The sequence below is a fragment of the Choloepus didactylus genome, chromosome 5, assembly GCF_015220235.1.
Source record: "Choloepus didactylus isolate mChoDid1 chromosome 5, mChoDid1.pri, whole genome shotgun sequence".
NCBI classification, from domain to species: domain Eukaryota; kingdom Metazoa; phylum Chordata; class Mammalia; order Pilosa; family Megalonychidae; genus Choloepus; species Choloepus didactylus.
The window spans coordinates 64,328,036-64,346,368 of record NC_051311.1 but is presented as its reverse complement, the minus strand read 5'-3'; the positions used below and the strand labels follow the sequence as shown (position 1 = coordinate 64,346,368).

General features: G+C 38.5%; 1 protein-coding gene across 1 annotated transcript in view; it reads left to right on the top strand.

The window, feature by feature from the left end:
- SND1 (staphylococcal nuclease and tudor domain containing 1) overlaps positions 1–18,333 on the top strand; it is a 462,700-nt gene that overhangs the window by 282,666 nt on the left and 161,701 nt on the right. The window lies entirely within an intron of this gene.

Genomic DNA, 18,333 nt, shown 5'->3' with positions numbered 1-18,333 from the left:
TCAAACTAGGGCATAAAACCTCATTCTGTCTAGTCCCCTGAATTGTCTATGTTGCTTTTCCATTTTTAATTATTATGAGTGAGGAGCTATTTCTTCACAGTTATATTATAATTACCTCCTTTTGAAATCCCTGTTTAATTCTAACTATGAGTGGGAAATCAAGTATGGGTTTTAGGACAGTTGAAGAATTGATTGTGGTTTCCTCACGACTTCTTCCTCTGGTTGCCTATAGGTGGGAGGGAATGGAGAAATGTGTAACCATCCTTTGAGATAATAGTTTTAGAAGAATCAGTGGTACAGTTACCTCTGAGCTCCCAAAAAGCCATGTCACTATTAGTGATGAGGACTTTACCCTTGAACTTTAGGATCTCTTTGGGCTGAATAGTTGAGAGGGTTCATTCATTTATTCAACAAATATTTATTGAGTGCTTAATATCTACCAGGAACTCCCCTAGGCACTGAAAACATAATGAACAAAACTGATAAAGTCCCTACATTCAAGTAGGAGAGAGAGACAATTGCAATGTCAGGTAGTGAGAACTGCTATGAAGAGAACTGAAACCTGCTAAGGGATAGTGAGCAGTGTAAGTGTTGATTTGGATCATATGGCGAGGGAAGGCTCGTTGGCTCATCAGTTCACCGTCTGTTCCTGGGACACATACCATTCATTTCAACTCCCATAGTCATGACCACTGGCTAAGGAGAGGATCCAGGTCCATGGCATGCATAGGGAGGACTGCATAGCCCAGGAGGAATGAAGATGGAAGGGCTAGTACATTTTAGCTTGGACACCCAGGGAATTTTCCTTGGGCACCAAGAAATACTCCTATAACCAAAAGCTTCTAGCGCTTAGCCTAGCCATAGCAGTGATGTATTAAGAGTGTATTATCTTCCTGTTATGTTGTGTTCCCAGGCTTGGCTGATTCTCTCCCTGTTGTTCCTTGTGATTGTTGATCACATGTGTCTAGCCAGCTCATCCTTGCCTAGGTGTAGTGGTTGGGTTTTTCTTTCTCCTTAGCCAGTCTCTGTCGATTACAGGTTAAACAGTGTTACCTACATCACATTAATTGGACTTCAGTGAAGAAGTCAGTGCCTCTGTTAAATAAGTCATATACAGTGCTACATGTTCTTTGTGCTTTAGAATCTTGAGAAGCCCAGAAACCTGCCACTATTGGCCTTTGACCCATAGGCAACTTTGATATATCTGCTAAGACTGCATGTTTGCAGGCGTGACCCTCACAGTGCAATTATGCTAGGCCTATTTTCCCCATGGCTTATCCTGCTGAGTGATTCTTTGAATGTATATTATTAATTTCTGCATGTATCAGCTGTGGCATTCTCAACACTATTTTCTTTAATATTTGTTCTTTTGGTGAAGATGGAGTAATCAAAGGGAAGTTTTATGACTGTTCAACCTCAGAGAAAAAAAAATACATAAATACCTGTTTTGGAAAACACAGTCACACAATGGAGGGTCCTCTAGACTAGGGCCACCAGCTATGCCTATCCAAGCAGCTTCTGCCAGGCCCACACTCCAGGACCTTCCAGAAGCTGAAATAAACCTTGGGGATAGGTGCTCTGTTTTAACTGTGGGGTTCATGTTCTTGTTCGTTTTTGCCACTGTAGGTGCTCAGCAGGTTTTTGGGGTGGAGGCATACCTGCTTGGGGCTGTCCCTTGAACACCTGCCAATATGGTGTCCTAATGGTTTTTATTGGTATCTTTAAATCTGCTGCCTCCTTCCTTGATGCTTTTTAGTGTTTTCTTACTCCTTTGTTTTTGCAAATTTGATTAGTAAGGGGTCTTGTGAAACCTGCCTTCATTTTTCTCCTTTTTTTCCCCCCTTAGACTGTGACTCAACTTCATACCTATCTTTAATATCTCTCCTGTATGGAGATTGGAGACTTGATTTGCTTTTAAGTTATTTAAAAATAAATGCCAGTGAAATTTCCCTCCGTTTCCACATAAATCAAAGAGGAAAGCATGAACAACTGAAAGATTGAAAGTGAAAAAGCTATTCAATTTAAACAGATGTCAGATACGACCTTGTCTGCCTGGATCACAAATTATTCAAGTGAGATTGCAATATTTTGTGTGTGTGCCCTCAGTAATAGAGGAGTTTTGTCTCTACCTGCTGCCACCACCCCCCAGCCTTCCCCTCTATACATGACAGTCTTGTGTTAAGTATATGTGTACGTGTTGGGTGTCCTTGTGCCATTTAAGTGAGATGTATGGGTTTTCTGCTTCTAGAAGCATGCTGGGGATTTTGCTATCTGAGAGACAAGTGGCATGTGAGGTCAGACAGGCAAACAGCTAACAGTGTGATGAAGGAAAAAACACCCAGAATAAAGGCAATATAATATATACATATATAATGGTCTCCTAAGGGTTTCTTAATCTTTTTAAAATCTGTAACCTTTTTGTTGTTGTTCCTGGATTGATCTCCCTCTTATTTGTAGGTCATGATAAATGAGAGCTTTTGTTGAACTGACAGTGTATACAATATGCTGCCATAATAATTTACTGTGAACTGGAATTTCTGTATAATACCTCTTACCACTCTTGACCCCACCCTAAAACACATTCTTGGCCAAAAAAGAGAGAGAGAGAGAGCGAAAGAAAAGACATGCATAAGCTCACATTTTATCTCCTAAACAGACTCGAGAAATGTACTGCATGGCAGAAGCAGTATCATGATTTTGAGACGAATAACCTGTAATGTTGGTCTAGTCCTAAATGCCACTAAATTTTGGAGATGAGTTTCTACTTATCGTCCATTTCTCTTCTTCTGCATTCTCAAAAACCATTTCACAGGGTAGGGTAAGGGTCCGATTGTATTAAAATGCCTTTGTATGGAGAATTGGCAAGCTTAAGACCTGCTGGGCTAACTTCATATGGTAGGAATTAATGCAGGCCCAAGGGTGAGATGTCAACTCTTTTGGCGAGTGAGACTCTGCCTCTGTGGCCGTGAAACAGCAGGCTTTTGCCAGTCCATTCATCAGCTTTCTCTGGAGCTGGAGCTGGTCAGTTATTAGCTACTAAACATGCTTTCTGACTTCGTGTTCCTGCTATCTCAACCAAGGTCTTGCCTCCCTTACCCATATTGAGAGCTGGTTACAGTTTACTGACTTCTCAAAAATCTCATGGTAGCTCCCAACTTTTGAGTTGTTTGCTTTTTGTCTGTTTCTTAATATGGAATATCTTGATGTTAATGTCAAATGAGCGTTGTGTCTTCCATAAAATAGAAACTTCCAGAACTGCGTTCTATAGCCCTTTCAGGCCAGGATGTCTCCGCTTATAAGTGCAAAGCCAACTAAGAATTTGAATGCCTTGGTACTAGCTCTGATTTGATGTGGAGGATAGTTCTATGGTGACTGCTTCATTATTAGTGGGTTTTGCTTGTCCCCATCCTGTCCCAATTCCCTCCCTCACCATTGTACAAAACGCTGGAATGTGCGTGTCAGTGGAATATAAGGCTGTTCTTTATCTTAGGTTTATTATTGGTTTTGCTGTAGCCTGCTCTGTAATAAATATGATCTCCTGCAGATACAGAGTATAAAACAGGCAATAAAATGGGGCTGGTGCGTGGCTTACTGTTGTTCTGGTAAATCAGACAAATCAATTATGGTTCCGAGGCAAGAGAAAGCCCCTGGCTCCTTAGGCTGCACCAGAGCATACTGATTTCTTCCTTTACATCCACCCCTCCTTTCTCTTCCAGTTGAGCAAGAGTAGTCCTCAGTGAACCACGGTGTCTGTGGAGGAGTATCTTTGAGTTTTCGTCTGTTTCCTGTTGTCTCTATCCTTTCCTCTCCGGTGCTTAAGGAGTTCCGTGGTTTGCTGATGAGACTGTGAGAGGCTAGAGCCTAGACCAGCTTCCTCTTCAGTCATATTTCTCAAAGTCCCAGCATGGGGAGAGATTGCCAGAATTGGAGTTGGGGGGAAATCTTTCTCTGAATACCTTCTGCTCCTCATGTTATCTTGTCCTGACAACTCATCTGTCAATTCCTCTTTCGTTTGCCCTTCTGTTCTCTCCTTCCTCCCTTGTGTTCACAAAATCCAGTGTTTCTTTACCCATCTCTTAGCTGGTGCTATGCTTACATGCATATCTTTGGAACTTGGTTTCTAAAGACTGCTTGCCGGGGTGGGGGTGTAGGGATGGGATGTCAGACTTTGGGTTCCTGTGCTTTTTAAATTATTTTAACTTGAAGTGAAGTTTTGGCAGAGTTGACCAGTGAAATTCTAACTCGCAAATATTGAAAGGATTGAAGTATTTTTTAATACACACACACGCGCACACACACACACACTGGTAAAGGGGCAGGATTGTCGTAGCATCTCCTCCTGACCTGTCCATTGAGTTCCTTGTTTTTTCTGTGCCCTCTTGAACTTGAATAGCACTGTCTACTTTTCCTTAGGGTATTTGAAGCAGTCCTCCCTTCTCTGTTTCCATAGCACCACATGGAGTTGGGCTGCACGGGAAGATTTTTTTTTTTTTTTTTTAAAGTAACATTCTTTTCCGCAAAAGAGAAGGAAAAAAAGTGGTTTGCCCAGGAAATCTGAAGAAAATAAAAGCAGCACAGTCAGCAGGGGCTTTAGAAGTTAGGTCTGGGTTAAGTTGCAGTTTCCCTTATGTGTCTTCTGGCCCACTTAGTTTAGATTTTCTCTTTATTCTCATTTGAGAATAAAAACTTGCTGCTTCCTTTCTGTTCTTAAACCTGATCATGGGTAATTTGATGGCACAAAGGCTCTTTTCTTGCTTTGCTTTGTGTGGTTTTTAAATATCCCTTCCCTCTGCTATTCTCTCCTAGCCCCACCTCATATCCTGCTCTCTCCTCTGTGCTCACTGCAGCGTGAGTTGGGCAGGCAACAAAAGGTTGCCTGGTGGATTTCCGTGAGCTGGAGCTCCAGGCACACCATGGCCCCCGGGCCCCTCTGCTGGGCTTGCTGCCCTGGGAGAATCAGGAGGAAGTTTGGGAAGAGCAGCCTCCCTGTCTGCTGAACTTGCTCTCTCCAGCTCTGTGCCCTCCATTGATATGGTTGTCCCCTTGAGGGGAAGCCCTGGAAAGTGGGAGAGTTGGGTTCTCGCCTCTCGGCTGTTTGGTAGTTGAAGTTGTTGCTAATTTAGGGGGAGATATGGCTCTCTCTCTCCTCTCCTTCCTCTATCCCCACCCAAAAGTTCTCAAACTCTAGTTGGACTGAAATGTGCAGCTAATTGACTTGGATTCTGACTGTACAGAAGCATGCGTGCACCTTCTCCCTCTCTTCCCTCACCCCCGTCTTCCTCTCTCCCTCCCTCTTCTGAAACCCCAACTTTGCAAAGGCCTTGGAGTTTGTTAGTTAAGGAAACCTTATGGTGTCAGAGAGGGTAGCTTCTTCCAGTTACTCTCACCCCAAGGGTTGAGGACGTTGCTTTTTATCATCTTTTGTCCATGGTTCATATCAGCCACACAGGTCCTATGTGTAGTGTGTCCACTTCTTGTCTTTTGAAACTCTCCTATTGAAACTTCCCAGAAGGACAGGGGTAGCCCTTTCTACCTCTAAAGAAATCCAAAAGGATTTATCCTTTTCAGGGGAATAGGAGAGATGTTTTTCTTTATCAGTTTGAACAAGTTTCTGAGTGAAAAGTGGAAAGAAATGCTGGAATTTTTTCAAGATTGCATTTCAGCATTTCCCACAATTAGTGGTAGTTGTGTTTTAGCACTCCCTTTTATATATTTTAATCCACTGAGTTCTGTTTCTTTTGTGTTCTTTGAGCCACTGAAGGGCACTAAATTTAGGACACAGTCTCTCACCTCTTCTGTTTAGTTGGGGGCACCAGGAGAACTTGTTAAAGACTTTGAAATGGGCAAGAAGATTACTAGGTATCCTGTCAGTGGGATGCTGACTGCTGTTTTATAAACCCTTTGGGGTTATCCGATTCTATATGGTTCTGCTCTTTTGCTGTTGGTAGACAGTATTGCACCTCTATAGAGATAGAATTTAACTTACAAAGGGCTGGTGATGATGCAAATGATTATTCCTCTTCATTGAAATGTAGTCCTGCTGAGATACAGTTGATTTCCATCCTGTAAAAGAAATGATTTCAGACTTTACACTTTTACTCTATTGTTTTGCATCTTTAACAAATTCACATTCCTGGTTGCCTATATTATGTCTGTTCTTCAGCTTCTCCTTTGAATCATGCTCTCTCCTTAATTAATGAGTTAAAATAAAATTTTTGGCACATGTTCATTTTGTATTTGTGTAAGAGTCATGAGTTTACCTTTCTGAAAATTAATCCTTTAACAGGGGAGGCAGTTGCAGAAACAAGAGAAAAATACAAAATCATTTATAACAGTGGGCAATAAGAGAACACGTAATTATGTGCTTTTGAAAGCTTTGTTTTATTGTCTGTACCCAGAAATGTATAATTTGGTTGTGATAGTTCTGAAGTGAATGTGTATCTTTCACCTGCAGACTATGCCTGTACCTTACTTGGTCTATTATTTTGTTCACAGACAGGCTTTTTTTTGGAAAATTCAGGCACCATAGCAGATAACTATGAGGTAGAGGAGATTGGACATTGAAGAGAGGGTATAGGGTCTTGCCATTTGATTGGTACGTGTCAGCTCTGCAGTTGATCACCACTGAAAAACTGTTTGATCAGGTGACTTGCCCGTGGGTGGAACACCATTAGAGGCAGGGCTTCTTTAGTTGATGCTTCTTAAACAAAACATTTTCCTCCCAAAATAATCAGTAGACCTTATATATCACTGCAGTGAATTCTGCTTTCAGGAAGTTTTCTGCTACATGTTTTTCTAGTTTCCTTATTATTCCTTGTTTAACTACTTAACATACATGGATGCATGCAAATGAGCTCCTTAGAAACAGGGTCCTAGCTTTCATCTAAGTGTACTGAGCTATGATGATTTTTGCCTTTCTTCCTTTGTTTGTTCAAAGAACGGAGAAAAGAAATTGAGGAAGGCCAGGAGCGTTTTTTCCAAAGTGGCATCGCTTTCCAAAGAGAGTTGCCTCCAGCATAGATTCTGCTATAGCTGTTTCATGCTCTTCTGTTTTCTTTCCCATTCTCTGGGTACATGTGGATATTGTTCTGTGATTCTGTTTCATGGGTCCACATTGGTTAAATAAGCCCATTACAGGCTTGGCTAAATGAATGTAAAGGCATTTTTAAAGGCAGTTGATAAAATTCCAGATTCCCAGGTTGATGTATGTGATTGGGTTGTCTGATCTGTCCCATGACTGCTGAATGATGTGATAAAACTGGAAACAATTCTGCCCAACCATTGCTTCACTCCCCACTGCCCTATCATAACTCCACTTAGCCCTAAATTGAATTCATTTTGTCCTGTGGCAATCACTTATGTAAACAAACATCTCAAAGTATGTTATTTTATCAGTATAGACATTCTGCTTACCTATATTTTAAAGCTTTATCTAGCATCGTTCCAACATATCCCATGCAAATTTGTTGTAAAGAATTTTGGACACTCATTGCAGTGTTGACATCCAGACAGGCATTCTTGAATAGGTGCTCAGGGTTGCTTTGGATTACCCTAGGAGTTTTGTGCCTCAGTTCCTCAAGAAATGATGTTCTCAGGAAGAAATGATAGAATTCCTAATACAATATCAGATTTGGAAGGTGCCTGAGAACATAAGCTATTACCAAGGTTTCCAGTTTGGAGGAAATTCTGTGTTGTATTGATTGTGCATTACTGCAACATGCCCAGATACTTCAGCCACAGTAGAGCCTATTTATTTTCTTTATATCAAATTTAGTCTGTTCCATTATTTAAGGTTCTCAGTCAACTGACTCTGACCACATTACTAATTAGCACTTGTGGAGAGGCATTTCTTCATTAGGAATGCTGTCTCCTATTCCCCGGCCATGCCTTCCTCCTCCTTCAGGGCATGTCTCTTCTTTTGGGCAACTTCCTCCCTTTATCCCCACTACTTTCTGATCAGGCCTTTCTGTGGTATTTGCATAATTAGTTATTACCTTGGGATTTTGCATTTGTTTATGTTGGTAACTCTTCCCAAGCTGTTTGATAAATATGCAGTGGTTTTCCTCACTAGTTTCTAAACTCCTAAAAAAGGGGGATCATTTTTGTTTCTCTTCACAGTGCCTAGTTTAGATTTGATTAGCCAGGTAATGAGCTACAGCAGGATGAAACTGTGCTTGGAAAGCCGTGGCCCTGGCTGATGGATACAAGATTAACTGTGCTGGTTAGTAACTAAAAGTGGACAGGCTAGAAGGATGCTGCAGAAAGGGTACGTGTTTTCTAGAATACAGAGGCAGCATGGAATTGTGATTAGCAGTGTGGATGCTAATGTTGGATCACCTGAGTTCAAGTCCTGGCTCCATTGCTTATTACTTTGTCACCTTGAGGAAGGTATTTAATCTCGCTGTCCCTGTTTTCCCATCTGTAGAATGGGTATAATGGTGGTACTTATCTCATTAGATTGTGACGGGGAGTGAATGAATTAATATATGGAAAGTATTTAAAACAGTTGATGTAATAAGAACTCCATAGAAAGCAGTCTTTCACATGGTGGTGGTGATTATTATTAAATGATTTAGACTTCTACCTAGCTCACAGAAAGTCCTCTTTAAATGATAGCTGCCCTGATCATCATCATAGTATTTATATTCCAAACTCTTTATCCAGTTCAAGTTCCCAGTCACAGTCCTCCCTCCCCTGAATTCTTTTACCACATCTTTATCTCTCATTTGACATTTAACATATGCTATCTCTGGTGTGTATTTTAAATAGGCCTTTGTTGAAGGAGAGAATGATCAAACAATAAGTATTTATCAAGAGCTTATTATATGCCAGGCATAATACTGAGTGCTGAGAATATCACATTTTTAAAAAGACAGATAGAGTCCTTAACACTAACAGATCATACACATCTAGTTATAATTACAGTTGTGATAGAAGTACAGAGACCTTTGAGTGTGTACAGCTGATGACTGTAGCTTATTCTAGATGGTCAGAGAATAATATGAGGCCAGAAGGAGTTAGGAGATCTTGCTCAGGGCTGAAGGATAAAACCATATACAAGAAGCTCCTAAGGTAGAAAGGTGCTTGGGTTCAAAATGGAAGATCAGTTATTGCTGGGATATGAGAGGAGTATAGGAGATAAGACAATGAATAATCAAATGAATAATCAAATCATTTGGACTTTACAGTCCATGGTAAGGATTTTGAAATTTTGAATTTTGTCCCAAAAACAATGAGAAATCTTTGCAATGAGAGTAGAACAATTAAGTGAGCATTTTATATTTTTTTTACGTGGAGCAATTTCACATGCAGTTTAGGTCAAGATGTTTTCCAAATCAGTTCACAGATTTCATTATAGTGCCAGTAATACTTGTTTGTCTCAAAATGTATAGAAAGATTATAAAGAACTAATTCACTCTAGAGTATGTTGAATGCTGGCTCTAAAAAAATGGACAGTTTTCTGACCAAAATAATGTGTAAGTTTATCTGGGCAAAACTAAATCAGCCCTGAATGTTAGTATATTTTTTATTTTAAAAACAGAAATTTACCAATTTTTTCTTTATTTCAAAATTTTTGTTTTTGATTGGGTTATTTGGATTTTTTTTCCCTATCATGCATAGCATTGATGCCCTTAGCTAAATCATGTCATAGTCTGTGATTATTTTCTTAGACCAATTCCGTAAAATAGAATGCTGGGTCAAAAGATAGCATTTATTTTTTTAACATCATCATTCTATAAATCTTTACTGAGTAAATGATTAGGTTTGTAATATGAAGCATTTGTTACTCTTCAAAACAACAATCATTTTCTGTTTTAATTAATAATAAATTTCTACTATAATAATTGACATAGTTCTTCAGGTTGAAAACCTGAAACTTTCTCTTCTAAATTTTGTAGTTTTCTATTTTTATTAATTCTCTTTTTAATAATGTAGGGCTTTAGGCCCTGGGACATGAGGTGGGGATGCAAGCCAAGTAACCCCAAGAAGTACTGGGAGCCAGCACCAGGATGTTGCAGACTTTGGGTAGAAAGCATCACCTTGCTGATGCTTTGATTTTGGACTCTTGTAGCCTCAAAACCACAAGGACACTGAGGTTCCTTGAAGAAAAGTGACTCAACGAAGGTCTCATGGCCAATAGGAGGCAATGGGTGCATGATTCCAAAGTTAACACTTAATATTCCTAAACATTCATCCACATGGATGGAATTTAGATGCCCGCCATACTCCATGACAAAGAGACGTAAGAAGGGAAGGGAGGGCCCCACACTGATCAAGATGGCAGAATGAGATGCTTCGGGGCTCTGTCCCTCTACAGACACATTCAACAATCAGCAGGAATTGGCAGACACTTCTTTCTCAAAATTCCAAAAAACAGTAAAAGGATTGCTATAAGAGGGCAAGTGCTGAATCAAGAAAAAGACCACTTAAAAGTGGTAAGATCTCTTAGCACCTAGGCTGGCTCCTACCCTACCCTTCGTGCTCATTGTGGAGCCAGCCCATACTCCCAATGCTGGTCTCTGGTCTCAGTTCCAAAGGAAGCAGAGAAACACTCGTGCACATACTGGGATGGGAGCTTGTCTCCCAGGTGGTGGCATGAGGGACTTGCTATCCCAGAACTTGCCCTGCATGTAGAAGGCAGCTCACAAAGCTTTCCTACAGAATGCTGAGGGACAGTAGTCAAGTGACTCCCTGGGGCAAGGGATTGCTAACTACAGCACATATGTTGCCGTGCTCTGGACCGTGAGGAAACTGCTTCCTAGGGAAGAGGAGGCATTTGTATCTGTGTAAACAGGAAAATTCCTAGGGCCACATGTACATGTGCAAGACGAGAGGAATCCATAGAATAGATCGAGAAGGCCCCTATACTTTGCCCTAGAGCTATTCTCTAAACTCATTATATGGATAAGCTCCCAAGGAGAGCACAGGTCAATCTTTTATTTATTTTGTGTGTGTGTGTTGTGTGTGTTAATTCCTGGCATTCAAGGAAACATAACACTAGCTGGATACAAGCTTAAGGAACAGATGCCTCAGAGCCTAAATTCCTGCAATAACACATTAAAATAGCAAAATGTCAAGGTTTCAAAAAAAAAAAGCAAAATCAAAGAGATTATAAAACACAAAGAAACAGGAAGCTATGACCCAGACAAAGGAGAAGATTAAAGTATTACAAAAACCATCAGTTAAGAAGATCAAACCTGGGACATTCCAGACAAAGACTTTTTTTTTTTTAATATTCATTTTATTGAGATATATTCACATACCACGCAGTCATACAAAACAAATTGTACATTCGATTGTTCACAGTACCATTACATAGTTGTACATTCATCACCAAAATCAATCCCTGACACCTTCATTACCACACACACAAAAATAACAGGAATAATAATTAAAGTGAAAAAGAGCAATTAAAGTAAAAAAGAACACTGGGTGCCTTTGTCTGTCTGTCTGTTTCATTCCCCTATTTTTCTATTCATCCATCCATAAACTAGACAAAGGGGAGTGTGGTGCTTATGGCTTTCCCAATCCCATTATCACCCCTCATAAGCTACATTTTTATACAATTGTCTTCAAGATTCATGGGTTCTGGGTTGTAGTTTGATAGTTTCAGGTATCCACCACCAGCTACCCCAATTCTTTAGAACCTAAAAAGGGTTGTCTATATAGAGCGCCCACCAGAGTGACCTCTTGGCTCCTTTTGGAATCTCTCTGCCACTGAAGTTTATTTCATTTCCATTCACATCCCCCTTTTGGTCAAGAAGATGTTCTCCATCCTACAATGCCAGGTCTGCATTCCTCCCCGGGAGTCATATTCCACGTTGCCAGGGAGATTCACTCCCCTGGGTGCCAGGCAAAGACTTTTAAAAAATGGTCCTAAAGTGCTCATAGAGCTAAAGGAAAATATGGCAAAGAAGTAAAGGAAATCAGAAAAACGATAGATGAACTCAGAGTATCAGTAGACAGCTGAAAATGATGAAAAGGAATCAAACAGAGCTGAAGACCACAGTAACAGAAATTTAAAATTCCCTAGTAGATTGGAGCTGGCAGAAGAAAGAATCAGAGAACTTGAAGATAGGACAATTGAAATCATCCAGTCTGAGGAGCAGAAGGAGGAAAAAATAAAGAAAAATGAATAGAGCATGAGCAACTATGGAACACCATCAAGCATAACAATATACGTATCATGGGAGCCCCAGAAGGAAAAGAGAGAGGGGGCAGAGAGAATATTCAAAGAAAGAGTGCTGAAAACTTTCCAAATTTAGTGAAAGACATGAATATACACATCCAAGATGCTGAACGAATTACAGACAGGATGAACTCAAATAGACCCACTCTGTGTCATATAATCAAACTGTCAAATGCCAAATGTAGAGAATTTTGGAAGCCACAAGGGAGCCTTAATAAGATTTGTTGCCAATTTCTCAAGAAAGAAAGAGACGCTAAAGAAATAATGACAATTCAGTGCAATTCATGGTACTGGATGGGATCTAAGAATGGAGGAGAAAGGGTTCAAAAGAATGTTACTGGAACTTAGAAAAAAATTGGAATATAGAATGTAAGCTTTATGTCAGTGTTAAATTTCTTGAAGTTGATACTGCACTTAAGGTGATTGATTACATAAGTGAATAACCTTGTTCATAGGTTGTGTACATGGGAGCATTATGTATTCAAGGAGTATGATGTGTGCAACCTGTTCTAGATAGATGATTTAATTATACAGCAAAGATGGCAAAGTGTTAAAATTCGTGGATCTCAGTATCTGGGGAAGTGCGGGTAGGGTATGTTGGAGTTTTCTGTATTGTGTTTGTATTATTTTCGCAACTGTCCTGTAAGTTTGAAATTAGTTCAAAATAAAAAGTTAAAAAATAATGTAGGGCTTTAAAAACACCAATTAGACATAATAAAAAAGCTTTTACTTAGGGTTTATTGGGCCTAATTGGTATGTCTGCAGGCAAAAAGAGTGTTCAAATACTTTTAGGAGCTGTTGAAGCTATTTTAGTCATCTAACCTTTATTAACATTTTTCTTTTTTTATTTTCTATAGTATGTCATGGGCTGCCTGCTGATTTTTTTTTTTCTCCATCCTTTCCTGAAGTTGTGTTCTTGTCTTGGGTGGGGCAGAGTTTAGCATGACATCAATTTTCTTGCCCCTGAATCTTTACTTTGCCCATGAAATGAACTTGTGCTTCATCAGGCTGTCTTTTAAATTCTTTACTCTGCACATATTATTTTAATTATCTCTCTAGCCATTTTCTGATTCTATAATAAATTCTTACCTCTTGCCTATAGAGACACTGGAAGTGATAAAAATTGATTGCACAGTTTTAAGGAAAAAATAGTGTTTCAAACCTGTAAGTTATTTTTTAATTCCAGCCTTGTAATTGATATCCAGAGTTGGAGATTGTGGTTGAGATGCTTTTTTCCATAGTCTCACTGCAACATATCATGTATAAACATATTTTTAGACCAGGGTCATGTCTCATATCAAAAATGTTCAAGATGTTTATTGAGGTATTCCAATAAAAAATTCATCATTTGATTTAGAAAAATAACAGCAGAGTTGTTGAAAGTCTAAATAGATTTTAACTATTTTCTTACCAAGTTAATAGTTTATTCAGTATAAATTGGATGTTCATAGTTTAAATAAGTTGCATGTTTTTAGAAAAATATTTAACCCTGAAAATAATGAGAAGATTTGCTTTCCAGAGCTTTAAGCTTTATTATAGCTTCCCTAAAAATATGTTTTCCTTTCATATTTCTGAACCACTATCTCATATCTCTTTGAGTAGTTCAATTAAATTTCGTAATAAAACAGGATTTCTTCACCTCATTACTTAAGTAGCTAATGATATTAGAATGTATAGTTTATTGCTATGATGACAGATAATTAAAGTAATTTATCTCTTGTTTCAAAGTACTTGTGAATAGGATAGTCTTTCTCCTGAGTAAACTTCAAAAGCAATCTTGTTTACTTACTGACGTCAGACAAGACATAGCCTCCATGAAATAATAGGATGTTTTTTAAAAAGGAAAGGGAGTAAACCAAGAACGAGGAAGGCAGGGATCCAAGAAAGGAAGTGAAGGGGAATTTCAGACTCTTGGTGAAGGGATGGCCCAGGACATCTGCTGTGCAGTAATCTAGCCAGTTACTGTGCAGAAGTCAGCAGGAGGATGGAAGAGCTCCAGGAGAGATGATTTTGGAAGATTGGGGGTGATGGGGGGAGGGGAAGTTCTCATAGAACTGATGGATTACCTGATGTTTTTGACAGTATTGAGAATTGTAGGTTGAGTGAGTGATAGGTTTGTAGAAAACTAAGCAATCAACAAAATGGATTTTAACTCAAGGAAACTAAAATTGTGCAAGAAAGGCAAAGTTGTTATGGTAATTCTGTTCCTCATTGTTACAAAGTCATAATATTGTAAACCCTGAATATTGATCTAACTAAAAATTGTAATAATAATCTGTTGGGAGGTGAGAATATGAGGAAATGGGGAAAGGGGCAGGTTTAGGTGACATAAGAGGTGGGAAGAAGGTGGGGTTTATTTGTGGATACTTTTCTGGGCAACATGAATTACCAGCAAAACTTTTAGATGGTCTTATGGATTAGCAGGCCTGAGGCGAGGCACTGCTTGGCACCTCTGGCATTGCCCTGATGGGCTGTATCTCATCCTTGTTAGAAAAGGAGGACCGAAAAGTGGAAGAGAGCAATCCTATATAGTTGAGACTTTCATATTATTTTAACTAGATATATACCTATTTCCACCTTTTTTGTAAGAGGCACAGATATAAATAATCTGCACTTCCTATGCTAAACTTATAATACAAAAAAAAAAAAAAAGTAGAATAAGCCAAGGGCCATGTATTTCCTGTTGATAATAAAATGCAGATTTTTTCCACTACAAGGTAATGACTTCGTTTCTAAAGATTAAATTGAATGGTTCTCACAACATAATTTCAGCTGGTAAAATTTGGGGAGCTGAAAGTCATTCAATAAAAGAATGATCTCTTAGCCTGTATAGAATTTTCATTTGATTGAAAATTAGTTATTATTTTATTCATGTTAAGCCATATTACATGATTTGTTTCACGGTAGAAAAATGTCCATAGGAGTGTGGACTCAGTAGTATGTCTTTATTTGAATAAAACATTTTCTCTGTATGGCCTGTCTAGGATGGTCACACAGAGTATTTCTTTTAGCCATTGCCTAAGAATTGATACTTTCTTATGCTTCTTGTGGGAAACTGATATGATTTTCTTCTATTCTTTCCCTGCCCATTGCTTTCTCTTCTAAACCATTTTCTCCTCGAAAGTTCTAAAGTACCTTAATGCATTGAATAGCTAATTATATTAAAGCAGTTTAATAGAGTATTACTGAGTGCTTAGTTTTGAACTAAAGTTATTTTCTCTGTGCTACTTATAAACTAGTCGACTAGAAAATGTTTTTTGGAGTCAAAAATTGAATTATTGCATATTCTCTCTACCCAGGCCTTTTTTTTTAATTTAAAATTTAAGGTATAAGTTACATAAAGTAAAATTTATAACTTTTAGTGTATGATTCTACAATATTTGGCAAACATCTGTTTTGATAAAAATGTACTTGTGTAACCATCACCACAATCAGGATTACAACTGTTTCATCATCTCAGAAAATTCCTCCGTCCCCTTTAGCATCATAACCTTACCCCCAGTCCCTGGCAACTGCTGATCTGTGTTTTATCACTATAGCTTAACCTTCCAAAAATGTCATATAAATGGAATCTAGCATTTGAGATTCACCCATGTTGTTGCCCATGTCCTTTTTTTTTCCCAGAGTAGTATTCTGTTTTTCCATTGTATGGATATACGACAGTTTTGTTTTGTTTTGTTTTGTTTTATCCATTCCCCAGTTGAGGGATATTTCCGTTGTTTCCAATTTTGGATGATTTTGAATGGCACCCAGGTCATACTTTGGGATACCTAATCTGTTCCTACAACTTGATTTGACTTTATTTTAGTCAGACTGCCTTGATTATCAGTCAGAATGCTACTTTGCATATTTTCATTCGAAACAAAAGAATGTTTCTTGTCTTAGTATTTGTCAAGGCCTGGTTTCTTTTTTCAGCATTGTACATTATGAAAAGGAGGTGGTGGGCAGGAATATCAATAATATGTATAGATGCCTTCCACCACAGGGCTCCTAAGGGCAGGCATATCCGTAAAGTTGTGGAGATACAGTTTCTTATAAGTCTGATTGCTGAGTAATTTCTTTTTTCCTTCATATTTGGGAGATGAAGCTATATGTGCATCAACATTCTCTGCAGCTTCCTACTTCCAGTTGGTAAGCATGCCATTTTGGCTCCTTCTACCCTTCAGTCTGCCCTCATCTAGTAAGTTCCCTTTTGGGAACTTTTCTTAGCCAGGCTGTCCTTCCCTAATAATTGGTGAAGGACTAGAGCAAAAGAAGCAGCAGAAGGTTGTACTCTCTGTTGAGTGCACCACTGATTAAAATGTCCACCTCTCAAGCCCAGGGCTTCCTTCCAGCTTAGTGCTTCTACAAATGGCCCCTTGATTCTTGTTCTCAGGATTAGAGCCCAGAGCCTTAACTGTGGTTTCTCCTTCGGTCTGACAAGTCAGAAGCCCTGAGCGAGTGGCAAGTAAACAATGTGAGAATCTGTAGACTACAGACAACACTTAATGAAAGCTTATTGATGGCCCAGCTTCAGCACCTTTTTTTTTCCCCGTTTCTTTTCTTTTTACTGTTTGGTTTTTTTTTTCCCCACAGTGTTTTTTCTCTAGGGCTCTCGCCTATGTTCACTTTATGCCTATTAAACGTGCAAATCACCAAAGTGTATAGCTTCCCCCACCTCCATGCTTTCCCACTCACACACACCTCACCCTGAAATATTCATAGCCAGCCAGGGAAGTTTGGTTTAAAGATTTTCAGTTCTTTGTGGTAATGCTGGAGCTGGAGGGCATTCCCGAGTGTCACCTTCCAGAGCCCCATTTATTTCAAGAAATAATCTTGCTGTATCAGCTGGCTCCTCACAGAGAGTTGTAAACCCATTCTGTGAATTAAAATGCCACTTACATATGGATGGATGTGTAGAAAAGTAGGGGAAGGAAACAAACAGACAAAGGTACCCAGTGTTCTTTTTTACTTCAATTGCTCTTTTTCACTCTAATTATTATTCTTGTTATTTTTGTGTGTGTGCTAATGAAGGTGTCAGGGATTGATTTAGGTGATGAATGTACAACTATGTAATGGTACTGTAAACAATCGAAAGTACAATTTGTTTTGTATGACTGCATGGTATGTGAATATATCTCAATAAAATGATGATTAAAAAAAAAAAAAAGTAAATGAGATGATGAATGAAGAAGCTTGCAGCAATGCCTGAAACATGGTAAGCAGAAAAATATGTTGTTATTTTATCAATGTTGCTTTCCTGCCGACGAGAGAGTGTATAACAGTAAATTATTTGAATCAGGAAAAAAAAATAAATAAATAAAAGAAGGATTAGATAAACACATTTCAAAATATACAGAATTCCTTCTTAGATACTTTTAATCACATATTCTATTATTAATTGAGTAGAGTTTTTCTTTCTATTTGTCTTCCTATATTTTGCAATATTATATTAGAACAATGGTTCTCAAAGAGGAATCTCCAGACCAGCTGCATTGGTATCACCAGGAAATATTTTAAAACAGCAAATCCTTGAGTGCAACCCCAGACCTCCTGAATCAAATGGGAACTTCAGGGATTAGGGCCCAATGATGTGTGTTTTAACAAGTCCTCTGAGTTATTCTGGTGCAGAAAACTTGAGAACCACTAATTTAGTGATATCCTAAGCCTAAATTAGCAAGGTGATTCTTCAAAGAAAGAATTCAATAAACTTTTAATTGCTTTTACTATCCTTGAAGTTATGATAACAAAGATCATCTCTTTCATGAGATGTAGTTTTGAGAAGATATTACATAAAAATGAGCCCAAAGCATTAGACATCAACAGCAGTTAAAATATACCTAAAAACAGATTTATTGTATATTCTTATGTTTGCATTTGTTTAATTTATAATCTATCAATTTAAGCTTTTATTTCTATCGGGTACTCAATTTACCCATATTAACATAGTCTAAAAATATCTCATAAAATGTTTTTTAAAATAGCTGTGTTTCATGTTATCCCATGTGCTCTTATTGTTCCAATTTATTAAAATAATTGCTGATTTGGAATAAAAAAAAAAAAAAAAAAATGCCACTTACAGCATAGAGCCCAGGAAGTGAGAAAGGAAGAAGAATGTGGAGTGATGGATGACTTTTTTGTCTTTCCAGTAGGGGATGTAATTA